We start from the raw sequence: 16,947 nt of genomic DNA, 5'->3' as shown, positions 1-16,947 counted from the left end.
TTAAAAAAAAAAAAAAAAAACAAAAAGAATGAAATCTTGCCATTTGCAACTACGTGGATGGAACTAGAGGGTATTAGGCTAAGTGAAATTAGTCGGAGAAAGACAAATATCATATGACTTCACTCGTGAGGAATTTAAGATACAAAACAGATGAACACAAGGGAAGGGAAGCAAAAATAATATAAAAACAGGGAGGGGGACAAAGCATAAAAGACTTTTTAATATAGAGAACAAACAAAGGGTTGCTGGAGGTGTTGTTGGGGGGGGATGGGCTAAATGGGTAAGGGGAATTAAGGAATCTACTCCTGAAATCATTGTTGCACCATATGCCAACTAACTTGGATGTAAATTAAACAATAAATAAATTAAAAATAAATAAATAAATAAAAATAAAAATATGTCAATAGTAGGCCAATAGATATTATCTCATATTGTCTTAAACAGGTGGATAAAATATTAACTTTTAATCAAAATATAAATAATGTGCAAAAAAATACAGAGAAAACTCTTAAAATTTAGTAAGAATGCAAACAACCTATTAAAAAAATGGGCCAAAGACCTTAACAGCCACCTCCTCCAAGAAGATTGCAAATAAGTATATGAAAAGAGGCTCAACATCATGTGACATCAGGAAATGCAAATTAAAACAGTGAGATACTGGCAGCCCTGAGCTGATTCCAGTGTGGCACTAGGGTGCTGCCCTCCGTGCCCAGTGGAGGTGGTTGTGGTGGTGGCCATGGCCATGTGGTGGCTGCTGGCTTGTGCCCGGGCGCCATTCATGTGAGCACCACTGTCAGATTCTTGAGCAGCTCCGCCTGCCTGTGCTGGCCTAAAGACCCTGCTCCTGGTGCCAACTTTTAAGGATGTTTCCATTCCTGAAAAGCTCATGCTTAGATTTGTTGAAAGGGCACCCCTGTGCCAAAAATGAGAAGAGAACCCAAATACTCGAGTGACATATGGGGACCTTCTATTGAAGCTACTGAATTCACAGAAGGTATTTTTGCAATCTTGGCACTGGGTGGTGGTTACCTCCACTGGGGGCATTTTGAAATGATGCACCTGACAATCAACCACTCTCTGGACCCCAAGAACACAGTTTGCCTTATAGAGAGTACCAGCCCCTTTCAAGCCCACCCACCACAAGGGTATGGGACAACGCATGGGGGGATCACTGCATGACTCTGTGAAGGCTGGCCGTCTCACAGTAGAAATGGGTGGGTGTTGTGGATTCAAAGAGGTACAAGCTTTCCTCAACCAGGTTGGCCACAAGCTGCCCTTCCCAGCACAGGCCATGAGCCATGAGACTCTAGAGAGGATCCAAAAAGATCAAGAGGAACCAGAACAGAACAACTAAAATCCCGGGACCTTTGAGCACATAGCCACTGCCAGCATGCAGGGGAGACAGAAAGGCCTGAGCCCAGATGACTTGATCCAGAAGAGGCAGTACTGGGGCAAGGCTTATAGGCCTGAATGTGTAGGAAGAATGGGAGAAATAAATGTAAAAAGGCTACTGAGAGAGAAAGAAACTACCTTTTTTCCCCTTCAGTCTACCCTTAAAGTTTTTGGGTAGTTCTGAAATCTAACCGAGGAGCAGCATATGAGTAAATGATTTCTGAAAAATTGTACAGTATCTTGATTTTTTAAAGTACATTATATTTACATTAAAGTTTGAGTATTACCTGTAAAATAAAACAAAACAAAACCAAAAACAATGAGATACCACTACCCCCCTATTAGAATGACCAAATCTGGAACACTGACAACAGCAAATGCTGGTGAGGATGTGGAACAACAGAAACTCTCATACATTGCTGGTGGGAATACAAAATGGGACAGCAACTTCAGAAGACAGGGGGTTTCTTACCAAACTAAACATACTTGCCCCATATGATCTTACACTTGAGCTCCTTGGTATTTACCCACAGAAGATAGAAACTTATATCCACACAAAAAACCTGCATATGAATGTTAATAGTAGCTTTACTTATGATTGCCAAAACTTGGAAGCAACCAAGATGTCCTTCAGCAGGTGAATGGGTGAGTAAACAATGGAATATTATTCAGCACCAAAAAGAATGATCTGTCAACCCTTGAAAAGACATGGAAGAAGCTTAAATGTGTATTAGCAGGGAAAGGAGCACAGAAAAAGCTACATACTGTATGATTCCAACAACAGTACATTCTGGAAAAGGCAAAACTATGGACACAGTAAAAAGATCAAAGGTTTCCAGGGATTAGGTGGGAGAGAGGGATTAATAAGCAGGGCACAGAGGATTTGGGGAGGCAGTGAAGATACTCTGCATGATACTATAATGATGGCAACATGTCGTCATGAACTTATCCAAACCTATAGAAGGTAACCAAGAGGGAGCCCTAATGTAAACTATGGACTTTGGGTGTTTTTGACGTATTAATGTAGGTCAACAGTTGTCACAAATGTCTGCTGCTGGGGGTTTGGTGATAATGGGGGAGGCTGTGCATGTGTGGGGGCGGAGAGCATATGGGAAATCTCTGGCACTTCCTCTCAATTCTGCTGTGAACCTAAAACTGCTCTAACAAAATACTCTTCCAGAAAAAATGTTTATGTACACACACATATTTTCTATTTTCTACTTGAGTCAGTTTCAGTAATTTTTGTCTTTCTAGGGAAGTTTCCATGTCATCTAAGTTACCTAATTTATTGGCATACATTGTTCAAATATTTCCTTATAATTCTTTTAATTGCTGTGAGGTTGGTAGCGATGTTCCTATTTCATTCCTGATTTCAGTCATTTCTGTCTTCTCTCTTTTTTTTCTTGGTCAAGGTAAAAGTTTGTCTATTTTCTTGATGTTTTCATAGAAACAATTTTTCACTTTGTTACATTTTTCTATTGGTTTTCTATATTATTTTCACTCTTATCTTTATTATTCATTCTCCCACTTCCTTTGGGTTTAGTTCACTTTTCCTTTTCTAGTTTCTTAAGGTGGAAGTTAAGTAATTGATTTGATCTTTCTTCTTTCCTAATATAGGCATTTAGCTAGTCCTACCCTGCTCACCTTGGCAGTCCTACCCTGCTGTGATATTTTGACTGTCCAGGCTCCCCTTGGGATTGGTTTAAACACTGGGTGCGGTTTGACACCACACAAATTAGACAATTGGTCAGTTACTTTCCATATAATATCCAAGGGTGAAAAGTTTCATTTAGACATTTTCAGAAGTAATCTCAACATTACACAGCTATACAAAGGATATCACATTCAGACTCATTGGTACACTAATTTACAATAGTTAAATGCAAACAATGGGGCCTATGCAGCAGAAAACAGGCCACTATGTCACAGTGTGATAGTGCCATGTCAGGGTGTTAAGGGAGCACACAAGAGGGACACCTAGTAGAGTTCTGGGGTCAGAGAGGAAATGACATCTATTAAGATCTGAATGTTGCTTACAAGTCAGCTCCTGGAAGAGGCCACGGGTATGCAGAATCCTCCCACATACCACAAGAAGTGTCACCCAGAGACAGAGCTCAGTTCAGCAACTAGACTTATCTAGGAAATACAGATGCTATTTGAGAAGCTCACACAATTGAACACATTTAAGACCCTGACCTTACAGTACTGCTACCCTTACCTCATAATCTCTGGAACTCCTGCCTACAGGTTCATCTGCACTATGTACTCTGGAGCCACCATCCAAGGCCAAGACAAGGTGAGCAGGAGCCCTGGGTCTGACTGATTCAATGTGAAGTAGGCCTGGAAGGTTTCTTTTCTTTAATTCTGTACTCCATGTTTCCTTGTGACCTAGTTCTTGTCTGATAAATGCTGTATCGTACAGCTCTTCAGCCCCAGCTCTGCAATAATCCCTTGTACAATCCAGTTCCTGATTCATGCTAGCAGGTTCTTCCAGATGTTTTTAGCACTCAGATCTTGGCTAATTGCTTGCCTATTGATCGTCTAACAACCACTGATCCTGATTCTGCTACGGCAGACTGTCAGTCCTTATCTGGACCTGCACCTTTTTGTGGAGATGAGCACAGGAAGAGCCATGGCCTTCAACAAAAGATAGTCCTTAGAGGACAGTTTGGATGATTCCTGTATCTTGTTAATCCTATCTGTAAGTCAACTGATTACTAATTTCATTTGGGTGAATTGACAGACACATTGCTACATGTCTGTCCATGTCTCAACTAACTATCCCTGCATGTCTGTCTAGATTCTCAGTCTTCACCTTCCCCATTCTGACCCACCCTCCCAACCCTCTACCCTGGTTCTGACAGGTCCTGAATCATCTAACAGGAGCCAGTTTTACCACAGGATCCCAAGAGCCCGCTTGGGATTCTCTCTCCCTCTCTCTCTCTCTCTCTCTACCACTCCTCCACTTGCACACTCTCTCTCCCTTTCTCAAAATAAAATAAATAAATATTTAAAAAATGAAAGAAAGAGAGGCACCTGGATAGCTCAGTAGGGTAAGTGTCCATCTTTGGCTCAGGTCATGATCTCACAGTGCATACGTTCGAGCTCCACATCAGACTCTGTGCTGACAGCTCAGAGCCTGAAGCCTGCTTCGGATTCTGTGTCCCTCTCTCTCTGCCCTCCCCTGCCCACGCTCTGTCTCTCTCTCTGAAAAACAAATCAATGTTAAAAATTTTTTTTAAAAAAAGAAAGAAAGAAAGAAAGAAAGAAACCAGTGTTTCTGAAGTTTCCATTTGTGTACATCTGGATGCAAAGGAAAGTGAAAGTACTCATGTCCCAGGAGAATTTGGGGGACATAGTGTGAAGTAGTCCCCATACAATAATGATCTTTGAGTTTCTTATTTTATTTCGAAAATGGAGACAGATCTTATATTCTGCTAAATTGACATTTATTTTAAATGCAAAAAGTTTTGAATTACTTGGGCAGAGGCAGAAAACAATTCTTTTGCCTTCATATTATTTTGTTGTTCTTTCTACCTTCTTTATTTCAACATTTCGTGTTTATTAATAAAAACATTTAATTTTATGAATTTCCTGTGAATACATCTTTTACTGTGTATTTTCATGTATTAATGTCTAAATTATAATATCAGTTTTGATTTCCTCTTTCATTTAAATTTGAGGGGCGCCTGGGTGGCGCAGTCGGTTAAGCGGCCGACTTCAGCCAGGTCATGATCTCGCGGTCCGTGAGTTCGAGCCCCGCGTCAGGCTCTGGGCGGATGGCTCGGAGCCTGGAGCCTGTTTCCGATTCTGTGTCTCCCTCTCTCTCTGCCCCTCCCCCGTTCATGCTCTGTCTCTCTCTGTCCCAAAAATAAATAAAAACGTTGAAAAAAAAATTAAAAAAAAAAAAATTTGCATGAATATTTTGGGGCACCTGGGTGGCTCAGTCGACTGAGCGTCCGACTTTGACTCAGGTCATGATCTCGCAGTCCATGAGTTCAAGCCCAGTGTTGGGCTCTGTGCTGACAGCTCCAAGCCTGGAGCCTGCTTCAGATTTTGTGTCTCCCTCGCTCTCAGCCCCTCCCCCACTCTCACTCTGTCTCTTTCTCTCTCTTTTTGTCTCAAAAATAAACATTAAAAAAATTTAATTTGTATGAATATTTGTAAGTAATTTAATTTGATGGGAGGAAAGTTTTTTCTTCTTAATTTCTTGTTTATTTCACTGTGGTCAGAAACTGACAGTGTAATTTTTACCTTTCAAATCTCTACTTGACAAGAATAGAGGTTTTTGTTGCATACAAAGTCCTACGTATATCTATTAATTCAAGCTTTCTAACTATATGTAATCCAAACTTCATCTCATTTTGTTCTTTGTATTGTATAAATACAGAAGAATATTAAAATGTCCATTATAAGTGCAGTTTGTCAAATTCTTTATGTATTTCTAACAATTTTTGCTTTATATATTTTGTCCACAAATATTTATAACCTATTATAACATCTTGGTGGACTATACATTTGTAAAAATAAAATATCCCTCTTTATCCTACCTTTTTGCCTCAAATTCTGTCTTCTCTGATACTGATCTTATCACCTTACTTTTTTGTTTTTGTTTTTTTGTTTTTTTGTTTTTTGTTTGTTTGTTTGTTTGATATGTTTGCCCAGCTCTTTATTTTTAGTGTTTTTATTTTTATTTAAGGATGTCTTGTTAGGGTGTCTGGCTGGCTCAGTCCGTAGAGCATATGATTCTCAATTTTAGGGCCATGAGTTCAAGCCCCACATTAGGCATGAAACCTACTTAATAAATAAATAAATAAATAAATAAATAAATAAATAAATAACGGATGTCTTGTTAACAACCTATGTAAAAAAAAAAACTATCAATGTAATTTTGCTCTTTTCAAAAAATCATTTGAAAGTCTTCAATAAGGAATTGAATATGTTCACAGTTACTGTGGTCATTGTTTATACTACATTATAGGGATCTCCCTGCACACAGGGGTCTTCTAACTGAAGAGATGAATAAATAATGCAGATGATTTTAGCTCATAGAATGTTCACCTTCAGAATTTATCTAATCCAATGTGCTCTAGGACAGGTGAGGAAACACAGCCGGGCAAGTTACACTGTTTAGTAACAAAGATCAGATCAGTAGCTAAATTTGAACACAAGACTGTAATATCTAATATAATTCATGGGGGGGGGTGGTTATTAGAATCAGATGAACTCAGCTGCAGTCAGCAGTGACTTTTCTCCTTTGGACAATCCATAGCATTGTTTAGAGCTTTCCTATATTTAATATCTTTGCCCGTCTAAAACATGTAATGTTAAAAAAAAAAACATGTAATATTTTCCAAAGAGTGGTACAACTATCACTGAAGTCTTGATATAATTTAGGTGGCACACAGATAAATATTTTTTCTATTTAAATAGTTACATATTTATTTTAATGTAAATTAGGAAAAATACATATCTAATATACCCTTTAATCTCATGGATATATTAGAATAATACTAAGATTAAAAAGTGGAGTCAGGCACTGGGCTGGCTCAGTTGGAAGAGTATGCAGATCCAGACCTCGGGGCATGAGTTCAAGCCCCACATTGGGTGTAGAGATTACTAAAAAATATAAATAAATGAACTTAAAAAAAAAAACCCTGAGGACAATTTGAAGAAAAATGTCAAAGAAATCGTAGTACAGGTGACACCCAGATATGAAAAATATGAATGACTAATGTTCAGGAAATAATGATTTTAGGATAAGAAAAGTTTTGATAGTCAGATAACAGTGGGTTCATATCCTGGATCTGCCTCTTGTGAAGATTAAACAAGATAAGATTTATAAGACACTTGGCTTAGTAAATCTTTGGCTGTGTTATTTCTCTAATTTATCATGTTTTAGGCCTGTCTCCTTAATTAGATTGTAAAAGCCTTCAGTGACAAAAAACAAACAAACAAACAAACAAACAAACCCAAACACTTGGCAAAGTGAAAAAGCTGATACTAGATAAAGCATATAGTAAGGTCAGTGAAAATGATATTTTTTCTCTACATATTATAATCTAAATTAGTCTCCAGTGAACCATATGAGACTCTTAAATATACAGAACAACTGAGGGTTGACAGAGGGGAGGTGGGTGGGGGGATGAGCTAAATGGATGATGGGCATTAAGGAGGGCACTTGTTAGGATGAGCACTGGGTGTTATATGCAAGTGATGAATAACTAAATTCTACTCCTGAAATCATTACTATTAGTAATATATGTTAATTCGTCTTCACATGACCTAATTATAGAGAAACCTGGCTATGCTTTTAGCTAGATATGTTAATTGATTAGTTATTGGATATCAATTTCCTCAACTGCAAATACGTGTTGTACTAGATAATGTGTAAGGTGTCTGACACCTTAATTTTAACATATATAACTCTCCTGTTGGATTTCCCCCAAGTGAATATCATTAATAATTAATCAATTAAACATTCATTCATTCATGCAAAGGTATATGTGCATTTACTATGTGCCAGACCCTGTTAGAGAAACATGGTACCTGCTGTCCTCTAGAAGCTCGCTTAAAAAGTGTCTGCTGTACCTTTTGTTCCTGTGACTTCCCCATTCCATAATGGGACGCCTGTGTATCCCAGTCCCTTCACCCATCTGGGCCATGTCCCCACCACCTCCCCTCTGGCACAGGAATAAAAGGCACAGCATAGGGATATAGTGAATGGTATCATAATAGCCTTGTATGGTGACAGATGGTAGCTACACTTGTGGTGAGTATAGCATAGTGTATAGAATTGTTGAATTACTATGTTGTATACCTGAAACAGATGTAACATTGTGTGTCAACTATACGAAAAAAAAAAAAACCCTCAAAAAAAACACAACTATACTCAAAAACAAAACACAAAAGGTGCAATAATAAACTATAGCCAAAAACCAACCAAACAAACAAACCAAACACTTTCTAATTGATTTATTATCTGGCTAAAAGAAAAAGAAAAAAAAAAAGGATCTCTCTTCTCGAGGAAATCATTATACTACATAACTGTTGGGGTACAGAAAATATATGAAACTATTAGATCTTTCAAATCAATACAAAATTATCTTTATGATAAAAATTAAAATTTTTCTCAAACAAACCAAAACAATCATCTGAGGGAGATGATAATGGAAATCCAGTTTGGAAACAATACCACCAGGCTACACGTGGTCTGTCCAGCCCTGTGCTAAATTGTCTAACAGGGGTCAAGTGAAAGAGGGACAATCCTACAGAACTTTCTGACTGGTTGGAACAATACTATGGTACTTGTAGGCAACCCTCAAGAGCTCATACCAGCAACTTGGTGCAATTTGGCAAAAAGCAACCCATCTAGGACAGACAAATTACAACACGGTGCCCCAATCAAGGCAACAAATCTGGAAAAAAAAAAAAAAAAAAACACCTTTCTGGATCCGGCCTGAAGAAGAGTGCATCTTGGCGAATGGAGCACAGGCTGATTTGAGCTCCACTCCGCGCTCCCCCTGTCCCTCTCACCCCAACCTCCCCCGTAGTATGACTGTGCAGGGCACAGACTACACATGTGTGACAGCCCAGCTTATGGGGAGCAATCCAATAACAGGTCTAAACACACTGAGGAGACCATCATGTGGCTTCAACTGTAACCATTGTGAAAAAGATTAAAAATTTCTAAGTTTAGCAGTCTTTCAAACTGAATAATGTCCATAGTCTAAACAGGAAGTGTCCCTGCATTGCCTCTAGAAACACAGCTTTAGAAAAAAAAAAAGCTGTATTATTCATATTAGGCCTTTTGTCCAGAGATTACTGCCACATCAGCAACAAAAAGCCCTGACAGCGTGAGGGTTAAATGTTTTAAAATTCTCTTCCACTGAAGACTGGATCTTGTTGCCTAGTGACTGCTGCGTTGCTCGCTGCTGTCACTCACCTTGTCTCCAGAGAGTTATCCCCCACTCTCATAAGGAAGGTTATGATTGGACAAAGGTGACATCATAACACATAGAGGAACGGCATCTCTTTGTCAAGACAGCACCAATAAGATGACTCAAGAGTTGGTAGCAAAGTGTTGTGGTTCCTTTGTTTTGTTTCTTTAATACAGAGCTAACGCATTTGATGAAACATCATCTTCATTCTTCATTTCTTGCAGAGCCAATTTTGCAAGGGTTAGTAGGGGATTTTTGCCCATAAAAATATTCCTTGATAATATGAATTAACTGCAAGTCCATTTAATCAACGCCAGCCCAGCCAAAGCCTTTTCCCTCCTAGCACTTGGTCAGCACTTGAGAAGCTGAATGGATTACAGGCAGAAAATGACTATCCTGCAGCTCATTCTCACACCATTGGGTGCAGAGTGGAATTTCACACAAGGCAGATTCTTGGTGTTTATCTGAGAAGTACCTAAAGGGGTTCCAAAGCACCAGTTTCCAGGAAGGTCCTATAATAAGACTTTGGGACACATACATAAGGTGTCAAAAGAGTTAAAAAAGATTGATTGAAGTTGAAAGTATATCTACTTCTAAAATCAAGCAGTTGGAGAAATCTCACACTTTGTACGTAACGCACGAACATGAGTTCTTTGATTACTTTTCAAATTCACATCACACGTTTGCCGTGTTGAAAATCAAGCCTGATAGTCTTTATTTTTCACACTGACTTGAGCTACTTGTGTACACTCTTGACTATTTCAGCCACGGAAGACATTAGCTATGTGATTGAAGTGTCAGTTGCAGATTCATTATGCCAGGCTGCTATATTAAATCATCTGTTAAATGCGTTCTTTTCTTGGTAAATATTCAGTATACAGCATAGTCACAGCTGGTATAATTGGATAGTTGCTTTCAGTTAATGCTCTATTTTGAAAGCTACAACTCTTATAAAGCTTATAGTGGAGTTGTAACAAAGGCAATCCCCATTGGGAAACAGGAGAGAGCAAATTCCTTCCTGCAATTCTACTGGAAAGCAATTAGAGAGAGAGAGTACTCATAAATTATATATGGCCCTGCTTTTTACCTCCACTGACAAAGAACCTGTAGTATGTCAGCTGAAATGTGTAAGTACACACTGCTTCTTCTAAGAGCTGGCTGTATTTATTTGCATATTGTAATTTCTCATTTGAATAATCAATATTGTTCTTAAAGTGAACTAAAGTGACCATACATTTCCTGGGGAAAATTCATCTCAAAGAAGGGAAAGATAGTGTTTACACAGAATTAAGTTACAAGGAAACACTTATTCTCATAATAATCATCAAACGCATTCAGGAAATACCAATTTCATAAATAATTTCCTTTACGAACTGCGATTGGTGTGCAAGTGAAAGCAGACAGTGGGTGTGAGTTCCTTTAAATGAAATCTTGATACACGGGAGGGGAAGGTTCTGTTGCTGACGTGGTTCTTGTTCATTTGACAAGAAAATACCAAACATGTGGGTTCTTAAAGGCTTTGCTTGCTAGCAGTAAATTATGGTGAGGTACAATTGATAGTACTATAATCTGATCAAGATTCAGTTTTATATTTTCTTTTACTCTATCTATTAAGAGATTTAATGCTATAAACAAGATCTTAAGGGAATGCTCCAATTACTTAATGAAACCTGTTAGCGGTTAATTATAAAATTATTCTTGTCTATTCCCTTCATGCCCTAAAAAACTTGGATGACTTGGGTCCAATTACATGTAAAAGTAATAAATATGTATTTTAATAGACTTTTCAATAATGCAGGCTGACCTTTACACTTAAGAAGAAAAGGTAAGATTTTTACCCTATGAAACAAGTTGTACCAGTTTAGAGAAACAACCCCTCCTTTCCTAACTTCCTGGATTATTACATTTCTTGGGTTTGGAGGATTTGGAATTGGCCACAGTGTGCAGGATGTAGTATTTTGTGAGAAGGTATTTGATTATGAACGCGTATTTAGGATTTGCATGAACAATCCCCAAGTGTCAAGGTGGAATGGTGATCGTTTGAAAATGTACATTTGATTCCATTACCCCCCAGTCTTACTCAGTTCTTACCATGGCACTCACAGAGCCTGCCTGACATGGGCCCTGGCATCTTGACACTTCTCAGATTATCTCCTCCAGCCCTCCCTTTGCACACGATGTTACAGGCATAGTAGTGATTCCTCTTGCTGAGGCTGTAAAAACATCGCAGGGTTACAGCGTCTACCTTCTCTGCAGCCTTCCCTGTTCCCTGCCTGGAAGGCCCTTCCTCTGGGTATTTGTAGGTCTCACTCCTGCAGTCAGTCTAATCCCTGCTCAAGGCCACCTGGATGAATGTTCCTCCCCTCCTTCCACCCTTTCTAAAGTAGTGACTGTCACCCCTCTCCTTTCCCTTCCTCACTTTAGTTTTCTTCATAGCACTTACACTTCTGAAATTTAATTTCAAATTTTATTTTGTTAGCCTTCTCCCACGAGAATGTAAGGTCCTCAAGGGCAGAGATTTTGTCTGTTTCGTCCACTGCCAAACCACCAGGGCCTAGCCCAGTGATGGGCCTTTCACAGGTGCTCAGTGAAGATTTGTGGAATAAATGAATAAAAGGTTAAACTTTCTTCTTGTGCCTGCATATTCCTGTAACCTAAAGGTACTAGAGCCTGGGAATGCAGGCACACATTTAGGACTCAGACTTGTTTTTGACCATTTACTAGCTCATGTAAATGCAGGCAATCTAAGCTCATCTAGTGTGGATTTCTTCATCTATAAATGTAACATTTACCTCATTAACCTCAAAGAGTTGATGTGAAGATTAAGTAAGATAACAACATCTAAATGCTTGGCTTAGTGCTCACCATGCTGTCAGGTAGAAAATCATCAATAAGTAGTAGGTCGAATATTCCAGATGAGACCCATCACAGATTACTAAATCAGCATCAGGTTGTTCGTCATGTAATTTTTAAAGAAGCCATTGAACTTCTAGTAACTGGTCCCTCACACCACCCAACCCTCCCCAGAAACTGTTTTAATATTTCTTTCTCCCCCATCCATCTCAGAGTCTACGTGGGAGCCATCTGTCTGACTTCAAGGTTTTTCATTCAACTCTCACAAGCTGTTGAATGTATTTCAACTTCTCATCTGTTGCTTACTAACACATTTTTATTATCTCCCTCTTTCTGCAGTTCAAACATGACAAATTATTTTTGTTATGAAAAAAAGAAATTAGAATACCAAGGAGCTTTTCTCTCCTCTGTATTTGTATGGTTCTTAGCCCTCACCCACCTCCACACACACACACACACACACACACACACACACCTCCCACACCTGGGCAGTCAACTGATCTGCCTTCTGTTCCTATAGATTTGGTCGGTATGTCTTTTCCAAAATTTCATATAAGTGGAATCACATGGTGTGTATTCTTTAAAGACTGGTTTCATTTCAGGGCTCCTGGGTGGCTCAGTCAGCTAAGCGTCCGACTTCTGCTCAGGTCATGATCTTGTGGTTTGTGAGTTTGAACGCCCCATCGGGCTCTGTGCTGGCAGCTCAGAGCCTGGAGCCTGCTTTCAGATTCTGTGTCTCCCTCTCTCTCTGCCCCTCCCATACTCTCTCCTGTTCTCTCCCTCAAAAATAAATAAACATTAAAAACATTTTTTTAGAGACTGGTTTCTTATACGTTGTTACTAGTATCAGCAGTATGTTTCATTTTATTTCCTGAGTAGTGCTCAATTCTATGAATTTACCGCAATGCATTTATTCACCTGTTGATAGGCATTTAAATTGTTTCAATTTTGGAGCCATCTTGAATATTGCTGCTATGAACATTCGGAAACAAATCTTTCATTTCTCCTGGTAAATACCTAAGAGGGAAATTGCTGGGTGTTATGGGCTGATCTGTAAACCCCCTCTCCCAAATTTGTATCTTGAAGGCATAAGCCCCACTATCTCAGAATGTGACTGTATTTGGAGATAGGAGCTTTTAAGAGGAAATTAAGTTAAATGAGGCCATTTGGAGTGGGTCCTAATCCAATGTGACCTGTGTCCTTGTTAGAAGCACAAACTTGGACAAAAAAGAGGCACAAAGAGATGTCAGGGATGCACATACACAAAGGAAGGCCACGTGAGGGCACAGCAAGACAGCCTTCTGCAAGCCAAAGAGAGAAGTCTCAGGAGAAACCGAAACCTGCCAACACCTTGATCTTGAGCTTCTAGCCTCCAGAACTGTGAGAAAAGTCACTATGTGTAGCCTCCACTTAGGACAAGGAAAGTCAAGCTCCCCCTCCTTTAGGGTGGAGTATCTGAACAATTTATTTGCAATTCTTCTGTATGGGACATGGTCTCTTCTCCCTCATTTATTTATTTATTCAATCATTAGGTATAGCAATGTGTACTCGTGGCGATTTATTTTATACTTTGGGTTGTAAGCCAATACTATTTTATTTTGTTGCTTACATTGTTCCAGCTTTGGCCACCAGGAGTTCTGGCAGTTGGCAGTTTTCTTGTTTTGTTTTTTGTTTTGCTTTGTTTTTAATTAATAGACTTTACTTTTTAGAGCAGTTTTAGGTTAGAGAGAAGTTAAGCAGAAAGTATAGAGAGTCCTGATACACTTGCTTTCAGCCCTATTTTCCCCTACACCAAGTTTCTTCTATTACGGACATCTTACATTAGGGTGGTACATTTATTACGACAGCCGACATTAATATGTCATTATTAACTAAAATCCATAATTCACATTAAGGGGTCACTCTTTACCTTGTACATTCTGTGGATTTTGGTACATGTGTAATGACATGCATCCACCATTACAGTAACATACAGAGTAGTTTCACTGCCCTAAAAATCCTCTGTGCTCCACCTATTCGTCTCTGCCTCCCTCTGAAACCCTGGCAACCACTGGTCTTATCACTGTCTCCATAATTTTACTTTTTCCAGGAATCACAGTATGTTGCTTTTTCAGATTGGCTTCTTTTTACTTAGCAATATGCATTTATCTTCTTCCATGTCTGTGTGTGGCTTGATAGCTCATTTCTTCTTCTTTTTTGTTTCCAGTTGTAATAAGTATGTTCGCGTTGCTGTGCAACCAATCTCTAGAACTCTTTCATCTCGCAAAACTCAAACTCTATGTTCGTTAAACAACAACTCCCCATTTCCCTCTTCCTACAGCCCCTGGCAACCACCTTTTCACTTTCTATCATTAGATGACTGCAGGTAACTCACTGGAGTGGAATCATATAGTATGTGTTTTCTTATGACTTATTTCACTTAGCATAATATCCTCAAGGTTCGTCTGTGTATTAACATGTGTCAAAACTTCCTTTTTAAGACTGAATAGTATGTCATTGTATGTGTAATGCCACATTTTATTTAGCCATTCATCTGTCAGTGGACACCTGAGTTTTCCCTTTTTTCTATTGTGAATAATGCTGTGATGAAGAACATGGATGTACAAATATTTGAGACCTTGCTTTTAATTCTTTCAAGTATATGCCTGGAAAACAATTGCTGGATCATATGGTAATTATATTTTAATTTCTTTAGGAACTTCCGTATACTTTCCATAGCAGCTGCACCATTTTATTTCTACCAACAGTGTACAAGGGGTCCAATTTTTCCATGGCCTTGTCAACACTTGTTACTTTTTTCTTTTAATTTTTAAGTTTTAATTTTAGAGACAGAATGTGAGGAGAGGGGAAGGGAGAGGGAAAGGGAGAAGGAGAGGAAGAAGGAGGGGGAGAGGAGGAGAGGAGAGGGAAGGGAGAGATTGACAGAGAGAGAATCCTAAGCAGGCCCCACACTCAGCACAGAGCCAGATGCAGGGCTCAACCCCATGACTGTGAGATAATAACCTGAGCCAAATCAAGAGTCAGCCGCTCAACCGACTGAACCTCCCAGGTGCCCATTTTTTTAAAATAGTAACCATCCTAATGATGTGAGGTGGTATCTCATTGTGGTTTTGATTGAATTTACCTAATAATTACTGATGTTTAGCACCTTTTCATGTGCTTGTTGTCCATTTTATATCTTCTTTGGAGAATGTTAATAGCTCATTTCTTTTATGGCTGAATAATATTCCATTGTATGGATATTACTATTGTTTATATAGATATATGGAGATATACTACAGTTTATCCATTCACATATTGAAGGAATTCTAGGTTGCTTCTAACTTTTGATAATTATGATAAGTTTTGCATAAGAATTGCACACAGGTTTTTTGTGTGGACGTGTTTTCAGCTCATTTGGGTAAATACCAAGGAGCATGCTTGCTGGCTCATACATAAGAATATGTTTAGTTTGTAAGAAACCACCAACCTTTCTTCCATAGTGTCACTACTTTGCATTCCCAGCAGCAATGAGTGAGACTTGCTCCACATTCTTGCCAGCATTTGGTGGTGCCAGTGTTTTGGATTTTAGCCATCTTCATAGGTGTGCAGTGGTATCTTAATGTCCTAATTTCCGTTTCCCTAATGACATGATGTTGAGAGTCTTTGCATATGCTTATATGCCATCTGTTTATCTTCTTTGATAAAGTGTCTGGATATTTTGCTCATTTTTAAATTGGTTTTTTCTATTACTGATTTTTAAGAGTTTTTTTTTTTTGTATGTATTTTTGACACCAGTTCTTTATATGTTTTGCAAATATTTTCTCCCAGGCTGTGACTTGTCTTTCCATTCTCCTAACAGTAACCTTCACAGAGCATAAATTTTTAATTTCAGCCAAGTCCGACTTACCAGTTCTTCTCTTTCACAGGTTGTGCTTTTGGAATTGCATCTTGTTGTAAGGCTTTAATTACTAATAGTATTAATTCAATTACAAATAGGCACAAAGTTATTCAGATTTCTTCTTCTTGATTTAAGTTTTTAAATTTCATCTCAATTGGCGAATTTACTGGCATAAAGTTCTTAGATGTTCTTTTGTTTTTGTTTTGTTATTATCTATAGGATCTGTCCTTATGTCTCATTTCATTTCTGATTTTGCTGATTTGGGTCCTCCTTTTTTCCCATTAGTTAATCTGGCTAGAGATGTATCACTCTTACTGGTCTTGTCAAAAAATGTTTCATGTATTTTGTCCAGTTTTCTAGTTGCTTACAGAAGAGCTTCAGTCTGCACCTGTATCTCAATTATGGCTTCAAGTCAAAGTATCAGGGTAATTTCTTAAAGGGTCTACACCCTTAATGACTTCCCGTAGGTCTTTTTTTTTTTTTTTTAATGTTTACTTATTTTTGAGAAAAAGAGAATGAGAGACAGAGAGAGAAAGAGAGTGCGCGCGCATGAGTGGGGCAGGGGTGGAGAGAGGGGCAGAGGATCCAGAGGGCTCTGCGCTGACAGCAGTGAGCTGGATGCTGGACTCAAACTCACGAACCCCCTGAGTTAATGACCTGAGCTGACTGAGCCACCCGGGCACCCCTTCCCTACAATTGTTAAAAGCCCAAATCCTTGACATACATGGCTTTGCAAGACCTGGCACCAACTGTTTTGCTTTGTAGCCACACAAGCCTTTTAGTTCACCCAAAATTTCATGTTTTCTATCACTGGGATTTGTGACTGCTGTTGCCCTTGCCGAGAACAATATGCTATGCTTTCAGTCCCAATACCTGTTTCTT

General features: G+C 38.8%; 1 pseudogene; it reads left to right on the top strand.

Moving 5' to 3' along the window:
* The first annotated feature begins 742 nt into the window (after positions 1–742).
* LOC115511230 lies at positions 743–4,068 on the top strand (annotated as a pseudogene).
* The last annotated feature ends 12,879 nt before the right edge of the window (positions 4,069–16,947 follow it).

Source organism: Lynx canadensis, chromosome A3 (assembly GCF_007474595.2).
Source record: "Lynx canadensis isolate LIC74 chromosome A3, mLynCan4.pri.v2, whole genome shotgun sequence".
NCBI lineage: Eukaryota > Metazoa > Chordata > Mammalia > Carnivora > Felidae > Lynx > Lynx canadensis.
The sequence above is the reverse complement of the archived record's forward strand: the minus strand, read 5'-3'. Positions and strand labels throughout refer to the sequence as shown.